This window comes from Vulpes lagopus, chromosome 8 (genome assembly GCF_018345385.1).
Source record: "Vulpes lagopus strain Blue_001 chromosome 8, ASM1834538v1, whole genome shotgun sequence".
Lineage (NCBI taxonomy): Eukaryota > Metazoa > Chordata > Mammalia > Carnivora > Canidae > Vulpes > Vulpes lagopus.
In genome coordinates this window covers 79,772,489-79,786,262 of record NC_054831.1, presented here as the reverse complement: position 1 = coordinate 79,786,262, position 13,774 = coordinate 79,772,489, and positions in this window count along the sequence as shown.

Genomic DNA, 13,774 nt, shown 5'->3' with positions numbered 1-13,774 from the left:
TATCAACCTGCCTCCTCTCCCCTGGATTATTTTGAAGAAAAATCCTTTAAGTTGTATCATTTTATCTGTATCGTCAGATTAAGTGTTCATACTTCCCTTGATTTGTCTTACACCTTTTTTGTTTTGGTTTTGTTCATTTTGTCTGTTTGAATTGGAATTCATATAAAAGTCCAAACGTTGTCTCTTCAGTGTCTTTTAATCCACAGATTCCCTCTCTAGCTTTTTGGGGTTTTTTAGGATTTGTTGTTAAAAAAGAAATCGTGTGTAGGACCTTTTATAGTCTGCATGTTCATGGTTGTGTCTCCATGGTATCATTTCTTCTGTCCTCTCTTCCCTTTATTCCTGATAAACTGATAGAGCTAGAGATGGTTTGGGCTTTCTAATTCCTTGGGAGGTACATCATGTCTTTTTGTGATGTTGTCAAAATTAATTATCATTGCCTAGATTTATTTGTTCCTTGAAGGTTGCAAAATGGTGAAAGTGCCTTTATCAGTCATCTTTATTATATTTCTGTAAAAAGAAAACTGCCTTTGGGGCACCTAGATGGCTCAGTCAGTTACACATCTGCCTTCAGCTCATGTCATGGTCTCAGGGTCCTGAGATCTAGACCCACATTGGGCTCCCTACGCAGCAAGGAGTCTGCTTTTCCCTCTGTTCTCCCCCTGCCCCCCCACACACTTCATGCTCTCTCTCTAATAAGTAAATAAAATCTTTTAAAAAATAAATAAATAGAACTCCCTTCATCAACTATTTGGTTACTATGATGTACTTACTTATACTAAAGGTAGGACAGGTGCTTGATTTGATTCCTTTTATCGGTTTTCAGAAGTGATGAGTTTTATTCATTACAATTCTCTGAAAATAGTTAATTTTTTTTCTTTTTAATATAGTTATGAACTTGCAGATATTAGCACATTTGCGGTGTTCTGATCCATTCTGGTTATTACTCTTACAATGTTTAGATTACCCTATCTTTGGCCACTGGATGCTGCTTCAGAATGGCTTGCTCCTAGGTCCTTTTTTCCCCTAGTTTTAAGGTATAATTGACATTTAATATAATGTAAATTTAAGGAATGCAATGCATTGATTTCCTATATCCTTTGACATTGACCCCCCCCCCCCTTATACCTAGAGGCTCAGTGGCCTCCCTTTCTTCAAGGATGACCAGTTATTCCAGGCCCACTTGTACATTTTGTTGTTGTTTCTGCTCCATACCTGGACTCCGTCATTTATAAAAATCCTGGTTTCCTTAGGAAATGGTAGAGGCTTAAACCTGTACTTTAAGAACACTCCCTGCTGCTGTATTGATCCTTTTTCTGTGCCTTTTAATGGACAAAGCTAGGAAATATATATCACTATAAGTTTATACTTATATTTCATATTTGAGGCTACAATGTTTCTTACTCAGTCTCATCAATCTTACTATCTGGATTTCTCGGCCACGCCAAAAATCTAGGTCTTGGAGATACTGGCATAATTACTGATTTGATTTACTCACAGTTCAAAGACAACAGTCTACATTACTGCAAATCACTACTGTATTACTATAAATGAGACAATTACTGAAAACATGTTTCATTTTTCAGATTTTTTTGTTTTTTACATATAAGTTGTAGTGCGTATGTACAGCTTACTATGTTTTTCAATTATTGAACTAGTATTTTTTTTGTTAAGATAGCACTTGCAAGTAGGAACAGGGGAGGGGCAGAGGAGAGAGAGAATCTCAAGCAGACTCCTTGTCTCCTTGCTGAGCATGATGGGGCGGGGTGGGGTTGGCTTAATCTCAGGACCCCAAGATCATGACCTGAGCTGAAACCAAGAGTTGGATGCTTAACCAACTGTGGCACCCAGGCGCCCCTGAACTAGTGCTTTTCTATGTGTAATTACAACAACAACTCACTTGTTCCTTTTTATTTTCAATTTTTAAAAACTACTACTTTTTAATTATTTTTTCTTATAATCATGTGACAAAATTGTGTGGAATTTCAAAGTTAAGTTCCATAGTATTCTTGTTTCTATTCCTGGCCCTTCTACCCTACTTCTTTCTTCCATACAGAATCTTTTTTTTCTCTCTTTTTTTTTAATTTTATGCTTTATTCTTTCACTTTTTAAAAATAGAAGCAGTTGCATGTATATTTGTATATTCCACTTTCTTGGCTACACAGTAGCACGCTGTCCTTCATTATGTGCTCTATTTTATTCTTTCCTTGTTTGTTTTGCTTGTGTGTTTATTGCTTTGTAATGTCTTTCCATATTTAGGAATGTTCATGTTTTTCTCTTGGTTATTTTTTTTTTTTTTTTGCTTCAGTTTGCTCTTTTTAGCCTTTGTAAGTTGGTTCATTCCTACAAGCATTATTTTAATCAACTAACACCTCTTCTCCCTCCTCTCCTTCTCCCCTGTTAATAAACTAAAGTAATATCTCTTCATTCTAAATTAATACATTTAAAGTATTAAGTGTTTATTTTACTTTTCATGAACATCACCATTATTCCATTTATTGAACAGTTTAATTGTGTCCATAAGATCAGAGCATTTAGCCATTGCAGACTGTGCTGTGTACCCTGGTAACCATTATCTAGGCTTTAGTTTCACAGGTAAGTGTATATTGAATGTTGAGTACCAGTTCTAGGTTTTTGGTTTTCTGAAATTCATTCCCTAGCAAAGGGGTCAGCAAACTGTAGCCCACAAACCATTTCTGACCTGCTCATTGACTTACATGTATTGTCAACGGCTGCTTTTAAAAACACTACAGTGGCAGAGGTTGAGTAGCAGTGACAGAGACCATCTGACCTATAGAGACTGAAATATTTACTATTTGGCCTTTTATAGAGAGTTTGCTGACCCCTCCTCTAGACTTGAGTAAAATTCAGAGGACTTGTTTGTTAATGAGGACAGTATTATGTGAGTTACTGAATGTTCATATTGGTTGATTTGCAGTCACTGTACTTGAAGGGTTTGAATGGATGAAATCCATGGCTCACATTTTCTTTCCTTGATAATTAAATATTTTACTCCATTAATTTCTGCATAAAATGCTACTGTTGAAAAGTTACTATAAATACATATTTTTGAGTCATCTTTTATTTTAGGAACATTTTTTTCCTCATAGTTTTTGTCATTTTTTTCTATTCCATTGTTTTCTGTCCTCTCCCTGCCTTTTATACTTGGATTGGATTTTTTTTCTTTTATATTTATCACTAAAAATATTTTTTATCTGTTCATATCTTTTTAATTTTTATTTTTATTATTTTTAGTAGGCTCCATGCCCATCAGGGAGAGCAACATGCAGGGCTTGAACTCATGACCCTGAGATCAAGACCTGAGCTGAGATCAAGAGTCAGATGCTTTGCTGACTGAACCACCCAGGCTGTCTTTAAATTTGTCTTCCCTTTTGTCTTCTTTTTCTCTTAATGCAGTAGATAGATTTTCTTTATTCTGAAATAATTTTCTTCTATTTTTAATTCTTTTTGAGTTCTATCACCTCATTACAAATCTTGCTTTCTCTGCCCACCTAATTTCTGAGTTTTGTGTTCTTCCATAGCTTCTATAATTTTTTTAATTTATGTTATAGAGACATTATTCTACTTCACATTTTCTGCATCTTTATAATACTTTTAAAAGGGATTCATGGGGACGCCTGAGTGGCTCAGCAGTTGAGCGTCTGCCTTCTGCTCAGGAAATGATCCTGGGGTCCTGGGATTGAGTCCTGCATCAGGCTCCCCATAGGAAACTTGTTTCTCCTTCTGCCTGTGTCTCTGCCTCTCTTTCTCTCTCTCTGTCTCTCATGAATAAATAAATAAAATCTTAAATAAATAAATAGGATTCATTATTCTTTTCTGTTGCTCTTTTTTTTTCTTTTTTTGAAGTGCAATAAGTTTTCCTGTCTTAAAGGTGAGAGGGGTGAGCCCTTTTACCCTGTCTTCACCTTCATTGCTCCAGAGCTCCCTCTTCTGTTGTCTTCACAAAGTGGTTTTTAACAGTACAGCCTCAGGCTTTCTGAGATCTTTTTCTTTTCTGCTCTTTTTTATCTGGGCTTTTTTTTTTTTTTTTTTTTCTTCTGTTGCTCTGTTCCACTCAATTTGGATCTACTCCTAGTAGTTTTTTCAAAGTAGTGTTATCTTCAAGAGTTTAAGTGCCGCAGACTGCTTAACCTTTATAGCACTGCAGGATCTTTGCTCAGCCCAAGAATTTGATCTTGGGGTCCTTCCCAGGTTAGACTACTGTCCGCAGACTAGCATGCAGACTAGCATGCTCGTGAGGGGTTCCCTGTCCCTAGTGCTCTCAGAGAAGCCCAGTTGCCTTCCCTTTGATAACCCTGTAGGTCTCCTAGCTGTCCTTTTTGTCACTGCCTGGCCAAGAAAAGGTTTTGGGGGAAATACTGTGTCTTCATTTTGTTGTAGATTGAGTTTCCTGTTTTGCTAGGTTAGTTGCTCTAGCTGCCTTTTTTTTTTTTTTTTTAACTTTAAAGTGTGAAGACCTGTCAAAGACTTAATTAACATAATAATAATAATGAGTGAACCAACAGAATGGTAAAGCTAATCAAAGGACTATAGGAAACACTGAAGTATTCTAATTACTGAAAGAAGGAAAGAATGGTGAAGGGGGGCCTGGGTGGCTCAGTCTGTTGGGTGTCTGACTTCTTCTGGCTGGAGTTGTGATCTGAGGGCACTGGGATGGAGCCCCACGAGGGGCTCTGCGCTCAGCCTGGAGTTTGCTTCTCTTTCTCCCTCCGCTCCTCCACTCATGCTCTCTGTCTCTCTCTAAACTAATTAAAATATTTTTTAATAAAAGAAAGAATGGTGGAATAAGATTGCTAAATTAGATGGAAAACAGATTAATGTCCTCATCTGTAGCTCTACCTGCAAAATGTATTAGCACTGTTTTCAGCTTTCTGCAGTTTAATGTTTGCCCTTACAGAGTCACAAAACCTGATCAATAACAGTGTCAAAGAAGATGCACACCCTAGAAGATGAAATCATCCACTGAGAGGACATGGGGACACCCTTTATGTCTGATTTCAAGTTTTGATTTTCCTCTATTGCTAATTCTTTCCTTAATATTACCACTTTTCTAATTCTGATTTATACTCTTTAATAGCTAATATTGGAATATTACAGTTTTTTATGAGCATGTTTTTCTACCAGGCTTTTTTTTTTTTGTTGGGATATTATTTTTTCCCTTATACCTTTTTTCTTCATGAAAACTTCATAGAGATGTGACTGTGATTCTTTTCTATTGGTCATTACCACAGGAAAATGGCCTTAGAAAGGAGGAGTGCGTCAGAAGAGCTTTTCTAGCTTCATGACTCTAAAGCTTCCTCTTCTGTTGACTTTAACAAATGGTAGATATAGATAGACTTTGAGCTCTCCAGGACCTGTTTCCCTCCTCAGCTTTATTCAGAACTCTTTCCTGTGTATCTGTCACTTCTATTCCTCTTGACTTGAATCTATTCCCAGAACTTGTGCCACAGTGTATGGCTTTGTCCTGGAAGGGAGCTTTGAAAGTTTCTAAGCTCATGTGTTCCAGCCTTGAACCCTTTACTGCTACCCTTGAGGAGATAAAACCCTTCCCAGTTTCAATTACTGTGCTCTCTGAAGCTGCAGCCAGTAGCTGTCATGGTTTCAGGATTCCTCTCTACTCAGACCTGGCAGGTGTTTTATTTTTCTCTGCTTTCTCTTCTGATACCATATAAATCTTATAGTTAGTTGTTGGTAGTTTATCCATATTAACTTGTATTTTGGAGTTAATGGAGATATGTACCTTGTTACATATCTATTCATAATAACCTTTGGGTTTTGGCCTAGCTGTCCTTATTCTGAAGGATTTGGAAAAATTGTAAAACTATGTCTCTGCCACCACCTTAAGCCAGAATTATGCCTTCTGTATCTTATTCCCAATGGTGAAAGGCAAATTTAGCTTTCTTCTGAACCTAATATAATTTGATCACAGGTTATTGACACTGAATTTACAGGAATTATTTAAATTGCTATAATTCTTAGGGTCATATGTTATGAACTGATACCAATATTCATCAACTAGCCAAAAGATAAGCTTTTTATTGTCTTTGAAAATTTATCAAGTTTGGGGCAATGATTATACATTTGCATGTACTGTTACTAGCTTCTTCAAACTGTGGAGTTATCTTCAAGAAAGAAATCCTTATAAAAGTTTGGTGACATTAACCAGACTCACTTGCATGCCATGATATAATCTCCATTTCTTCTAAACCTAAGTAATCATATACAACTGTGATAAGAAAAGAATGAATTTGAAATAATAATTTATTGAATATCATCTTTGTATACTCAAAACTTCACTAGGGTCAGCTCTAAATTCTTTTTTCTTTTCTTTCTTTCTTTTTTTTTTTTTTTTTTGATTCCACAAATATTTTATGGAGCACCCATAGTGTTCCAGGTCCTATACTTAACCTTAGTTTCCAACCAGGACAAAATCATGCCTGCATAGATTACAGAAGTATGATAGTGTTCTTAAAAAGAGGAATTGGAGGGAGAAATAGAAGATTTGGGGAGGTTTTGATTTGGAGTTGAGTTTTTATGTAAGTGAATATGAACTGGGAAAAACCAGACACCCCAGTTGGGGCGTCTACAATGGAGATTATCATTGGATTGGAGAAAAACCAGACACCCCAGTTGGGGGCGTCTACAATGGAGATTGGATTGGAGCATTGTCATTGGATTGGAGCATGTCAAGAATGAAAATGAGTTAAGTGTAAGGAATAATAAACATTATTTGGAAAGAGTCAAATATATGAGGAAGAACTAAGAAATGAAGTAGTACAGAGGCTTAATTGGCCACTCAGTTTGGAGGCTAAAGAGTTTATCAATCTATGAAAATGAGCAGAAAGGACATTCTGGATTCTTGAACTGATTTTCTGTGGTTACAGTCCTTCCATCTCTGTAGAAAGTACTGGTTAGTGAGGGCCTGGTACAGAGTCTGGAAGCCTGGAATGAGAGTGATGGCTGTGGAAATGAGAAAAGCATTCCTAATGTTTCATCTTCATCAATTTTTTTTTTAAAGTTTATTTTTGATAATTGAATTGGTTTCATTTTTTTTTTATTATTATTATTTATGATAGTCACAGAGAGAGAGAGAGAGGCAGAGACACAGGCAGAAGCAGGCTCCATGCACCGGGAGCCCGACGTGGGATTCGATCCCAGGTCTCCAGGATCGCGCCCTGGGCCAAAGGCGGGCGCCAAACCGCTGCGCCACTCAGGGATCCCCTTCATCAATTTTTTTCTTCTTACTTAATTATCTTTCTTTGGAGAGTTCATTCACTTGCCAGATTCAGCTGTCTGTAATTGATGACTCCCTAATCTGAATCTCTAAGCTAGATCACAGTCCTGATTTTCAGACCCTTTATCCAGTTGCTTCTAGAGATACAGCCTTGTAACTGGCCTCCCTATAGCCTCTTTATGATGCTGTATTGATTTTTCTTGGGTCTGTTTTTTTTTTTTTTTTTTTTTAAGAGAGAGCAAGCTAGAAAGTGAGCATGCGCAGGCATGCAAGTTGGGGAGGGGCCGAGGAAGGGAGAGAGAATCTCAAGAGGACTCCATGCCCAGGGTGGAGCCCAACATGTGCTCATTCTCATGACCGGAGCTGAAAACAGGAGTCAGGAAGCCTGACCAACTGAGCCACCCAGGTGCTCCTCTTTGGTCTGTTCGGTACCTTGCTTAAATTGTTTCAGTAGCTACTCATTGCTTTAAAGATAAAACCCAGATATTACTTAACATGTAATCCCCATTGTATGAGCTTCCTGCAGCATCTCTTCAAAATCTCTCTTCTTATCATACTCCCTGTTTCCTTTCCCTTCAACATCCTTATTTTCTTTGCCTGAAGAATGCCTGCCTATCCCCACTCAGGCATTATATCCAGGAACCCTTCCCAGAGTCTTATACCTCTGCTATATTCCACCCCCATGAACCTGGGCTGGTTACTTTTCCCATTAGCCCTCTAGGTAGGGAAAATTGAATAGAGAAGGAACAAATTAAGATTTCATGAGGAGGAAGGAGGTCAGCATTGAAGTTCTGATGATCCACAGTAGCATTAAGCTATATTTATAGCTTGAAAATAACGACTCAACTCTGGCTGCAGGTCAGAGTCACCTGAGAGTTTTTAGAGGAGGAAATGTATGGCTAGGTCCTATCCCAGACTGTGTAAATGTGAGGAGATGGCGGAATAAGGATGGGTGCCCTTGGGACCTAGGAACATCTGGTTGTTGGTTTCTTTTAAGATTTTTATTTATTTATTCATGAGAGACACAGAGAGAGAGAGAGGCAGAGATACAGGCAGAGGGAGAAGCAGGCTGCATGCAAGGAGCCTGATGTGGGACTTGAACCTGGGAATCCGGGATCACACCCTGAGCCAAAGGCAAGCATTCAACCGCTGAGCCACCCAGGCGTCCCTTGGGTTTTGTTTTTGTTGTTAAAGTTGTTGTGGTGATTCTTAAGTATAGCCAGGGTTAGAAAACCATTAAGTTAGAATGTGACATTCTTAAGGTTGTCCTTCTCCCCAAAAACACACCGTGAAACAGATACACTGCCAACTCTCCCAGCCCTGTGTTTTGCGTGGCCTTTCATCTAAATACAACAGTGATGGGATCCCTGGGTGGCGCAGTGGTTTGGCGCTTGCCTTTGGCCCAGGGCGCGATCCTGGAGACCCGGGATCAAATCCCACATCAGGCTCCCGGTGCATGGAGCCTGCTTCTCCCTCTGCCTATGTCTCTGCCTCTCTCTCTCTCTCTCTGTGACTATCATAAATAAATAAAAATTTTTTAAAAATAAATAAATAAATAAATAAATACAACAGTGATTATGTAATATACTAATCACTTTGTATGGTCTTTTGAGGACTGCTGCTTCCAGCCATTGCTTCATTTACCTCTACTTCAGCCACCTAGCCCCATGGCCTGACACATAATAGGTGCTCAGTAAATATTTAATGAATGAACAGATAATATAGGTCAAATGAATCCAGTAAGACTTTGGACTTAGGTAAACATGTAATATGAGCATTGTTACATGTTTTGATTTTGGATATCTTACATTAGGAATGTAATACTGATGTTAAGAATGTGTCATGTAGGGGATCTTTGGCTATTTTGTTGTGAAGTTATGGTTGCTTAATCAAATTTGTCTCTAAATTTTAGCACTCTGTTTTATCAGGTTGCCTCACCATTATATTACATATAAAATTATTCATTTTAAAAGGAACAAAGTATTTGTTTTTCAAAGGTGTTTCTCAGCTGTGTTGTTAGCAACCATAACCTTGCCCTTTTCTTCTGATAGTAAAGAGTCCAAAGTGACTTTTTACAAATAATACCAGGATGAGTAATACTGAGTCATATTTTTATGACTAAAGTTTTTAGCTCTGATAGTCATGAACAAAAAACAAACCAGAACTCTTCAAAGGGAATGATTATACATATATATGAATAGTTCATTCTTTTTCAGAATGTTCAGATTTAGGGATTTCACTTTCTGATTAGTTAAATAGTATATTAAAGGGTTATACTTTGAGTATTTGTATACTCTAACTTTTAGATTAAACATAATGAGTTATATATATATTATTCCTAATAAATGATTTTTAAAAACATTTGTGATTGTTTAGAATTATAATACTCTTTTGTCAGTTCCTGGCTTAATAAAATCTCACTTTTGAGAAACCCACCTCTTAGAACCATGACAGGTAATTGGTGATTTTTCTGAGGCACAGATTTGAATAATTTGAAGCTAGCTGGCATGCTAAAACTAGTGGCTTATTATATTTTTTAAAGATTTATTTAGAGAGAGCAGGGGGGAGGGGCAGAGGGAGAAAGAGTCTTCACACAGACTCTGTACTGAGCAGAGAGCCTGATGCAGGGCTGGTTCTCACCAACCCAGAGATCAAGACCTGAGCTGAAACTGAGAGTTGGAGGCTTAACCCACTGTGTCACCCAGGAGCCCCTAGTGGCTTATCTTATGAATAAGGCTAACTTACTGCTCCCCTTTCTTCCATTTTGATGTAACTTATGGTCTCTGCTGGTTGCCCTGTAAGATAATATAATAAAATATTATTTCTCTGGGACACAGGTCCAGAAAATGAAGCCAACTGCTAGCACAAGTAATGAAAGTTAAGAGGAACAGAGGATAGATAGATACAAGACAATGGTTCTTCTTAGCCAAAAACATAAAAGTTAAACATAAAACAATTACTCCTGATAATGCTCTAAGAAGCCACTGAAGTATCCAGAGTTATTTATCCTTATGCTTAATCATTCCTAGACCTCTGTGAATCATTCCTAGACTATGTGCATTTAAATGCTTGTATCTACTTTTCAGTTATAAAAGTAATACAAGAATGTATTGTCCTTGTTCAAAATTAAATATTTTTTTTTTAAGTTTCCTTGTATCACCTTCATCCTGTGAAGTAGCCAGTTACTATTTGATGTGTTCCAGGTTCCTTTCTGTTTATTTAAGTACTTTCACACAATGTGTATAATGGTGACCTATATATGATCGTACTATACACATGTTATAGCTTGCTTTTTTCTCTTTATGTCTTATCAATACCATATAAAGCTACCTTGTTCTTTGGTTGCCATATTCCTAGTCTATAGTATAAAGTACCATAATTTATTTAACCAGTCCTTAAAGAATGGCCCTTTAATATCTTTTCCATTTTTTTCACTTTAAAAATAATGCTTCAGAGGTGCTTGGGTGACTCAGTCAGTTAAGCACCTACCTTCAGCTCAGGTCGTGATCCCAGGGTGCTGGGATCAAGCCACACAGGAGGCTCCCTTCTCCGCAAGGAGCGTGCATCTCTCTCTCCCTCTACTGCTCTCCCTGCTTGTGCTTGCTCTCTCTGTTAAATAAATAAAAAATAAAATCTTTAAAAAAAATAAAAATAATGCCACAGTGTGTCTTCTTGTATACAGAGGAACCATTGTTGTGTCTCTAATACAGATATCGAGGTAGAAATGCTGGGTTACAAGTTTCAATTTTGATAATATTGTTCACTTGCCTTCCAGTAGTTTGACAAATTTATACGTCTTCATCAGTTTATGAAAACATATCTCTGCATTCTTCTCAACCCTGAATGTTTTTAATGTTTTAAATTTTTGCCACTGTTGTGATAGACAACTGGACAGAAAGTTAATAAGGGAATAGAAGACTTGAACACCACCGTAAACCAATTGGACCTAACTGACATCTATAGAACACTATCCAAAACGAGCAGAATATACATTTTTCTCAAGTGCATGTAGAACATTCTCCAAGATAGACCATATAAAGCCTTAATCAATTGGAAAAGATTGAAATTACAAAATTACATTGTGATTACAAAAATAAAATATTTTTGTAATCACAATGGAATGAAACTAGAAATAATAGAAGGAAAATTTTAGCACTATCTTGTATCAGATTACCTTACTACTATATTATGTATAATAATGTATGTGAAAAATTCACAAGTATGTAGAAATTAAACAACACAGTATTGGACAACCAGTGGGTCAAAGAAAAAAAATCACAAAGAAAATCAGAAAATACTTTAAGACAAATGGAAATGAAGACATAACAAAACATACCAAACTAGTGGGATGTGGCAAAAGCAGTGCTAAGAGGGAAATTTATAGCTCTAAACTCTTATATTAAAAAGGAAGAAAGATCTTGGGGCTCAGTTGGTTAAGTGTCCAACTCTTGATTTTGGCTCAGTCATGAGGGTTGTGAGATCAAGACCCACACTGGGTTCTACTCTGGGCTTGGAGCCTGCTTAAGATTCTCTCTCTCCCTTTCCCCCAAACCCCTGCTTGCGTGCATGCACTCTCTTTCTCTCTCTCAAAAAAAAAAAGATCTCAAATTAGCAACCTATTTTCACACTTTAAGGAACTAGAAAAAGATGAACAAGCTAAATTCAAAGCTAGCAGGAGGAGGGAAATAATAAAGATTTGATGGGCATTAAATTAAAAAGGGAATAGAACAACAATAGAGAAAAATAAATGAAACTAAAATATGGTTCTTTGAAAAGATAAAACCAACAGATCTTTAGGTAAATTGACTAAGGGGGGAAAAAGACTCAGATTACTAAAGTTAGAAATGAAAATAGAGACATCACTACCAATTTGCAGAAATAAAAAGGGTTATGAGAGAGAACGGTGAACAATTTTATGCTAACAGATTGTATAACCTAGATGAGGAGGACAGATTCCTAGAAACCTACCAAGACTGAATCATGGAGACAATATGAATAGACCTATAACTATTAAAGAGATTGAATAAGTAATCAAAACACCTCCCAAAAAAGAAAAGCCATGGACCAGATGACTTCATTGGTGAATTCTACCCAACATTTAAAGTAGAATTAACACAAGTCCTTCTCAAATTCTTCTAAAAAATTGAAGAGGCCAACAATACCCTGATACCAAAGCCAAAGATACTACAGGAAAACTATAGACCAATATCCCTTATTCCCTTATAAGTTTTGATGCAGAAGTCTTCCAGAAGATACTTGCAAAGTGGATTCAGCATGATAATAGGATTATACACTGAGACCAACTGAGATTGATTCCCAGGATGCAAGGATGGTTCAATAAATGAAAACCAGTGTAATAACCCTACATTAACACAATTCAGGATGAGAAAACCTCATGATCGTTTCAATTGATGCAGAAAAAAACATAAGACAAAATCCAGCACTCTTTTGTGATTAAAAAAAAAAATAGCCAACAAACTAGGAATAGAAAGAAACTTCCTCATGGATAAACAAGATGTGATACATACATCCAATGGAATATTCAACTTTAAAAAGGAATTGATTACATGCTACAACACAGATGAACCCTGAAAACATTATGTTAAATGAAATAAACCAGACACAAAAGGACAAGTGTTGTATGAGTTTGTTTATATGAAGTACCTAGAATAGTCCAATTCATAGAGGCAGAACAGAATAGTGGTTACCAGAGGCACAGTAATGTGTATAAGGTTTCTGTTTGGGAAGGAAGATGGTGGTAGTGATGGTTGCATAACAGTGTGAGTGCACTTAATGCTTCTGAGCCCTACTTACTATACTTTACCCTTCAAAATGGTTAAAGTGGGGGGTGCCTGGCAGGCCTATTTGGTTAAGCATCTGCCTTAGGCTCAGGTCATGATGGGGGGAGGGAGTCCCTGCTTAGCAGGGAGTCTGCATCTCCTCCTCGCTCTGTACCTCCCCCCACTCATGTTCTCTCTCGCACACTCTCAGATAAATAAAATCTTCAAAAATGGTTAAAATTGTAAATTTTATGTGTATTTCATCACAGCTTGTAGGGTTTGGGTTTTTTTTTTTTTTTTGTCTCTTGTTTTTATCTTTTGATAGGATCATTTATTTAATATTTTTCATTAATTTTTTTGGCATATTTTGGACCTTCTAATTGCAAAGAATTACATACATTTGTTTTTAGAAATGCCTTGTAAAATTTTTTGTTTTCAGATTATTTTCATCCTCTTTCTCTAGTTGTAGCTTTTAGAACTCAGGAAGATTTCAGAAAATCTGGAATTATTTTATGTTTACTAACTCTTTTTTTCTTTCCATCTCTTTAATCTTGTATGCTATTCCCCAACTTCATTTTCTAGCTTGCTAATTCCTCATTAGTGTCTATTCTGCTAGTTAGCCTATTTACATTTCTATTTTGGTAATAAAATTTTGACAATTTTATTTCCAAGATCTCTAATTTTTTGTTTTCCCATAATAGTCTTTATTTTCATTAATGTACTTCCTTCTATTACCTTT